We start from the raw sequence: 7623 nt of genomic DNA on the forward strand, positions 1-7623 counted from the left end.
GCAGGGGTCGTACTCTCTGATCAAAGCTTCACACAGAAGGTTGTAATCCCTCCTCGTTGCATCTGGTAGACGCTCGATGAAGGTGAACACCTCTCTGTCTGAAGTGAGCCGTATCAGACATATCTTATCGTCTACCGTAGCATTAGGATAAGACCTCAATCTGAACTCCAGATCTTTGAGATACGCTTTCGTTCCTGCTGACCCCATAGGCCCGGGAACAAAGCGTTGTACATATTTTGAGATTTTCTGCAAGTCATCCATTGAAGGAGACTGTATCACCGGTCTAACTTGTGTGACTGGTGGTGCAGACTGGTCAAGGCCTGCCCCTACTGCCCATGGTGGGGGTGGGGGTGGCTGATAAGGGTTGGTAGGAGGAGGTGCATATTGGTGCAGGTCTGTCCCCACCCTCCGAGATGGGGGTGGAGGTGACCGCCTGGCGTCAGGAGGAAGAGGTGCATACCGGTGCAGGTCGAACCCCACCGCCCGAGATGGGGGTGGAGTTGACTGCCTGGTGTCAGGAGGAAGAGGTGCAAGTGGGTGCAGACCCGTCCTTATCCCCCGGGTTGGGGGTGTTGAAACGGGGCTAAGGGGAGGAGGCGCAACAGCACCTGTCTGGGGTGGTTGTAGCTGACCCTGTTCGTCTCTGAACCTCAAACCAGCTAGCTCCATGTCAGAAATCAGGTTTGTAGCTGTAGCTAAATTCTCCTCACAAGCTGCCAGACGCTCATTTGTTGACTGATTTTTATCTTGTAAAGTCAGCCAACTCCGGGTTATTAACCCCTTGTCTGCCTTGCAAACGTCCAGCTCCCTTAAAGCGGTTTGCAACTGTGCATGTAACTTATCGTTATCTGCACACGCGTCTTGGTACGCTCGTTCCTTATCCGCAATCTTCTCCTCATATGATCGAGCCTGTTCTGACAGCTCTCTCTTTGAGAGGTCCTTATCAGTTTGAATCTTTTGTTTCAGCAACTCAGATTCACTTATCAGCTCGGCACACTTCTCCTCATATGATTGAGCCTGTTCTGACAGCTCTTTCTTTGAGAGGTCTTCAGCAGCCTCAAGGTGTTGCTTCAGCGACTCAGATTCAATCATCAATTCGTCACACCTCTCTTTTTCAGACTTATATCCGTTGAATAGCACGCCCTTTTCTACCACCAAACGGTCTAATTCCGCCTTCAGAAGCAGAGAGATTTTTGCTAACCGTATGCGGCTTGATTTTGTGTCCTCCTTCACTGTAGCTGCTTTTGATAAACTCTGCAGCTCCTCATGTCTTTGATCGTCATCAAGGTCTTGCAATTCCTCCAAAGTTTTGCCAAGAATTGAATTTGTCAAAATGTGTAAGGCTGTCTGGACCGCATCCTCGGATTGTAAGGGGTCAGTGTTTTCCTCTCCGTCCGCCATTATCTGCTATTTAGAAATTAAATAGTAGATGTAAATGTTTAGGTGGCAAAAGAAACCAGAAAATCTCTTTTTCCTGATAAGTTTTACTCTTATTTAGTGATTTATCACTTAAACGTGCGTTATCTTCTAGCAAAATGAGTAAACTATTCAACTCTGTGAATATTTGTAACTGTATCTTATTTAAAAGTTTCTAAATTTTTATTATGTACCTGTTTCTCAAGGATTTATCAGTGAATAAAAATTTGTTTGGTAAAAGCCCGTTGCATAAATACCTTCATAACTTTTAAAACGCAAGATAACAGTGTTTATTCAGCTTTGAGGAAGTTTGTTAGCTCAAAAATTGCCTTACAGAAAAATAAAAACGTTTAATGTCACTCTTTACCTAAAAACGAAGTGAAACCTGTGATCCCACGTCTTCTCCACAAGATGTCAGCAGATCCTCAACAATTTTAACTCAGACACTGTTTGTGTCGTCCACTAGGGGTGCTATAACTTCCTGTGGCGTCCGGTCGTTAGCTTGTTAGCTAAAATTAGCATCGGCTTGCTTCGGTGAAAACCAACACTTCTGAACGGATTTTTTACACAAACGTGGCAAAATTTTTTCAATCAGACCTTATATCATGAAACATGAGTTTTGTGGAACAAAATTGCAGCCGTATTTAGTGAATTTAAGCACGGTAAAGCTCATTTCCGACTTGGGGGAAGTGACGTGACACGTCATCTATCCGGTCGTTAGCTTGTTAGCTTAAAATTTAGCATCGCTAGCGTAGTTCAAAAGCATCATTTTATGACGGTCTTTAAACTCAAACGTGGCGAACTTTCAGCGAATATGCTTCGAAGAATGTAAACAGCGTTTCAGAACACAGCTTTAATGCGCTTTCCAGCGTTAAAAAGCAGATTTTATTCCCTATGAAAACGAGTCTTCATTTCCGGGTGACGTGATTGACACTTCCCTCATCCAATCAGAACGTTACACACGGTCTTTCTCAACCAATGACGCAGCGTAGGGGTGAGGGGAGGTGACGTCAGTCAACCTTTCTCAGCAAATCAGAGCTGCCCAAAGCAGCAAACAACCAACCACGAAGCGTTAGCAGCCATGTTAATGTAGCCTGAAACTTTTTTATCACTTATCGTCTTCTAAACCATCAAAATGCACTTTCTCTGCTAAAAATGTAACGAATCAACCCCTGAGCTGCCCGGAGTCTGCTACTCCGGTCTCAAAACGTCTTTCTAGCTATTCAACAACTCGTTCGAACTTTTCCAGAACCGAGTCGGAACCACAGAACCGAACCGGACCAGAACAGCGTCTGGAACACAGTTTAAACAGAATAAAGCGTTTCCACAGCTCAAAGCCAGCTTATGTTACACATACAGACGTACAATTCAGCTTTATAAAGACTCAATGACACAAATTCAGCTTTTAAAACATTGCCAGCGTAACACAAGCGCGCAGCTCCAATTGCGCTGCGTAAAGACGCACGGTTTTTCAGCACAGCTGATAAACTGTTATTGTACAACCTTGCCAACATGAAAATCAATGTGTACACGGTTACAGTCCATTTAGGAGCGCGTAGCGGGCCACCAGTTGTAGATGAACAGATGCTGGGATATATTCATCATTTAACGCGGGTTCCTCATTTTTCTGGACTGAATAAAACGTGCATTGAATTTGAGGAAATGCAAACGTGAGACGTCATTTAGATTTGACCCATCAAAATGAATGCGGTCATTTATTTACAGAATCAAATTTAACATCAAACATGTACATTAATTTGGCAAATTATGAAAATAACAACAAAGCAATCAATCAGGAAAAATCATACGGCCATGATTTTTCCGTTGCTGCACCAAAGACATTTATGAAAACTGTACAACTATGATCTTTTACCCACACGGATGTGAATAAGCACTTTACACAGACATTTCTAAATATCTGGGAGAATTTCTACTTGATAGAAAAGTTTAAAGATGGAAAGAAGTTAAAGGGAGTAAGATTGAATGGGAAGGGAGGAATGTTCACCAGAACCGACACTCTCCATCAGAAGCCCAGCTCTCCTTCGGTACGCTTGGTAGGAAACTTGATCCATTACCTTTCTGAAGATTTATCAGCAGATATGGAATTCCGTTAACGCTACCTGTCCAGCGTCTCCTGATGGTGGCTGTAGCTCGTCAGAAGTAGTGGCTAGTGAAAGTTATAATCCCATGGAACTCGGAAGAGCCTTTTGTCATGTCAAGATCATCCCGTCTCTAACAGAACTTGAGCAGAACCAGCAGAAAACTCTAGAAGTACTCCAGCAACTTCAGAACTCCAGAACTCTGAACTCTGAGAACTCCGAAAACTCTAGAAGTCTGACAACTCTCCAACTCTCTAACTCTGTGTAGACCAGGAAGTACTGACATTTTAAAGACTCTTTCCCGGTTCACTTTTTGGGATTTTTCATTGGTCAGAAACGACCAGACGGGGTGGGTTTTGTGACGTAAGAGGTTAGAGACAGCGAGAATTGTTATGGGACAGCTCAGAAATGTTCTCACAGACCGAGAGGGTTTTGTTTTGGCGTGTTTCAGGAAACAGGTGCAAAACATCTCTACTTACGTCTGAGAGGATTCTAAAACATGACAGTTTTAACATAACAACTTGTTTTTCGTTTGACTGTAACCTTGTAAACGCACACACTTGCTCATTCAAAAGCAGAAATCAGAAAATGCATAAACTCTGCAACAGCTTTTAACATGAGTTCTAACTTTTGCATGAGAATAAAAACCATTACTCAGTTAATAAAATTGATTAGTTCACTGCAACATCTAAAATGGTTTGAACTAAGACACTTTGATTATCAACATTTGAACAATAGTAATGATAATAAAAAGAGAGTGTTCTTTTCACTTGAATCTTCAAGAGAGAAAGTCTCAGGATGGGTGAACCTGTATTTCTGAGTTCAAATGAATGAAATGACAGTTCCTGTCCCACAAGGTTCTTAAGGTCAAGAGTTTTGACCTTAGACTTAGTTTCGACGTAGGCCTAGTCCACTACAAAGCCTTCTGGATCAAAGGCAAAACGTTTCGGCACAAAACAAATACACTGTCCAGATGAGAAGACTGAAAAATGTTGGATTGTATACCTGGATTTTTGAGCATGGACTTTGTTGTTTTCAACAAGTTTTACAAGACTGTCAACAAGGAAGAGGGCTGGCAATGGCGGAGGATGTGTACCAAAGAGATTATTCTATCACAAGAAGAATTGGTTTGTTCCACATTGGAGTAAGCTGTTGGGGGAAGAGTCAGTTTTGTTGTGTGTTTCCTTGACTGATGAAGCCTTCTGGATCGAAGGCGATACGTTTCTGCCTAAAACCAAGACACTGTCCAGAATACCTGACTGAAAAATGTTGGATTGTATACCTGGAATATTGAGCATGGACTTTGTTGTTTTCAACCAGTTTGACAAATCTGTCAACTTGGAAGAGGGCCGGCAATGGAGGAGGGGGCATTCCAAAAAAAAATCTTATGTTATGTTTTGCTTTCCGATAAGCAAAGGTAACCACTGGAAAATAGTGATAACACTTTGCTTGCAGCCTCTCCTCCAAGGGGTCAGGAAGCTAACCTCAGCTCCGTGGTATTACCTGCAGCTTACTAAAGTAGCTTATTTAAGGCTGCGACGAGGTGATTCATCCAGAAAATTAACGACCATCTATCCATGAGTCACACCCTAATCTCACTCTATTACCTCGAACCTACCAAGCAGCAGGGTTGGGTCTTTTGGTCCAGAGAAACTCACATTATGGCCGCTCACCTCTTAATTTAGCGTTACAATTGTTATCTGTTCTGGTAATCTTTAGGGCCCTGGAAAACGGGCACAAGGGTGTTGTCACTTACTGGCTAGGGAACCTTTTAAAAACCTCCTATTTATGTGATGTTAAAGTTGAACCAAGCTTTACCATGTATTTGTTCATTAAGGATGAAATAATAGTCCAGATTTATACGTTTTGTTTTGCTTTAATCAATAACTTTCGCAGGGGTACAGCATCAGGCACAATTTTATAAAGATTAAATTTCATGATTACATAGGATACACTTTCTTCACTAAGTAAGGCGATGACTTCTTCCTGATGACTTCTAATCCCCAAGAGCCCTTGAGGATTTATGAACACCACCTTCACTCAGACCTTTCACACGTCAAGCCAAAAGATGTTCTCTCTCAACCCTCTCATGAACCAGAAACACCTCCGAGCAAAACCCACTAGTACCCAGTCTAATACTCTTAAATTTATCCTGTATGCTATATTTCTAATCTGATGAATTAATTTATTTAGAGCAGATGAACGGGGAAGTCCGCTTACCATGATTCTGAGGTGACCCTCAAAGAATCTCTATGATGATAAGAGGCATATTTCCAGTCTCCCAGGTGGGGAGTACCGGCCAACCCCAAAGCAAGCGCAGCTATCCCAAATTGAAAGAATCAGAGCTTTGGACTGCCCAGGTCAAGCTATCATTTAGAAGTATGAAGATCCTCCAGTTTTGTTTGTTTGACAAGTAAGACTTAAATCCAATCCCGTTTCAGTGAAAAGAGAAATAAATCCCAGCCTCGTCTCAAACTGGTAAAATCCAACTCCTTTTTTGGGCTCTTCTGATCCTATGAGCTGCCTCTGCTTGTAGTTCCTTCTGCTTCGCTCTTCAGCTCAGCTTTGACCAAGTTTCATCAATTTGATCTCTATTTAAGGACCCTCTATTCTCCTCCTCCTAAGGAGGTGCCAGGGGTCTTGCTTGGAAAATTACTTTTTCCAGTAACTGACTGTTGTTTTGCACCTCAACCGGCTCTAACCGGTTTTTGAGGTACTTTCTAGAACTTGCTTTTCCTGTTTTTGCTCAGAAGTGCGTCACCACAAGATGAATCGAGATGAACCTGATGACCTTCTGTTCTTTTACTGTAATGTTCTTCATACATGCTTTTTTTCATTATCAGCTTAGAATATCTTATGCAGAACTTTATGCAGAACTTTACGAGGGTTATATATTAACCATCATTTCTAGTTTGAACTCTGTGCATTCATAGCTGGCTTTGTTCTTTTTCTTTCTCTCTGCTTAAGACATGTTCAGACTTGTCTGGACGTCTAAGGCATGTTCAGACTTGTCTATGGTTACATCAGGTCTCGGATCTGCTCCTTTCACTTCAACACTTTTCAATGACAAGTAAATCACACAATTATACAATGGATTAAACAACTCTTATAAATCAATAGTTGATTACTTGTTGATTATTAGTAAAACACTTGTAATTACACATTTTTTATATTTAGCTTGATTTAAAGCAGAAGTTCAGTCCTTTTGTTTTCAGCTGTAGAGGAGAATGGATCGGCCTTCACCTTCATTGAAGATGGCTGTTCGTTATTCCATTATTCGGACACCAGGTTTATCAACACACAAGAAGAACTGGTTTATTCCACTTTGGATTAAACTGTTGGGGGAAGAATCAGTTTTGTTGTGTGTTTCCTTGACTGATGAAGCCTTCTGGATGGAAGGCAAAACGTTTCGGCACAAAACAAAGACACTGTCCAGATGAGATGACTGAAAAATGTTGGATTGTATACCTGGATTTTTGAGCATGGACTTTGTTGTTTTACACCAGTTTGACAAGACTGTCATCCAGGAAGAGGGCTGGCAAAGGAGTAGGATGCCTACCAAAGAGATTATCCTATCACAAGAAGAATTGGTTTGTTCCACTTTGGAGTAAGCTGTTGGGGGAAGAATCAGTTTTGTTGTGTGTTTCCTTGACTGATGAAGCCTTCCAGATCGAAGGCGATACGTTTCTGCCTAAAACCAAGACACTGTCCAGAATACCTGACTGAAAAATGTTGGATTGTATGTCTGGATTATTGAGCATGGACTTTGTTGTTTTCAACCAGTTTGACAAGACTGTCAACAAGGAAGAGGGCTGGCAAAGGAAGAGGGGGTGTTCCAAAAAAATCTTATCACAAGAAGAACTGGTTTGTTCCACTTTGGAGTAAGCTGTTGGAGGAAGAATCAGTTTTCATGTGCGTTTCCATGACTGATGAAGCCTTCTGGATCGAAGGCAAAACGTTCCGGCACAAAACAAATACACTGTCCAGATGAGAATACTGAAAAATGTTGGATTGTATACCTGGATTTTTGAGCATGGACTTTGTTGTTTTCAACAAGTTTTACAAGACTGTCAACAAGGAAGACGGCTGGCAATGGAGGAGGATGCGA

This window comes from Nematolebias whitei, chromosome 1 (assembly GCF_014905685.2).
Source record: "Nematolebias whitei isolate Nwh7 chromosome 1, NemWhi1, whole genome shotgun sequence".
Taxonomy (NCBI): Eukaryota; Metazoa; Chordata; class Actinopteri; order Cyprinodontiformes; family Rivulidae; genus Nematolebias; species Nematolebias whitei.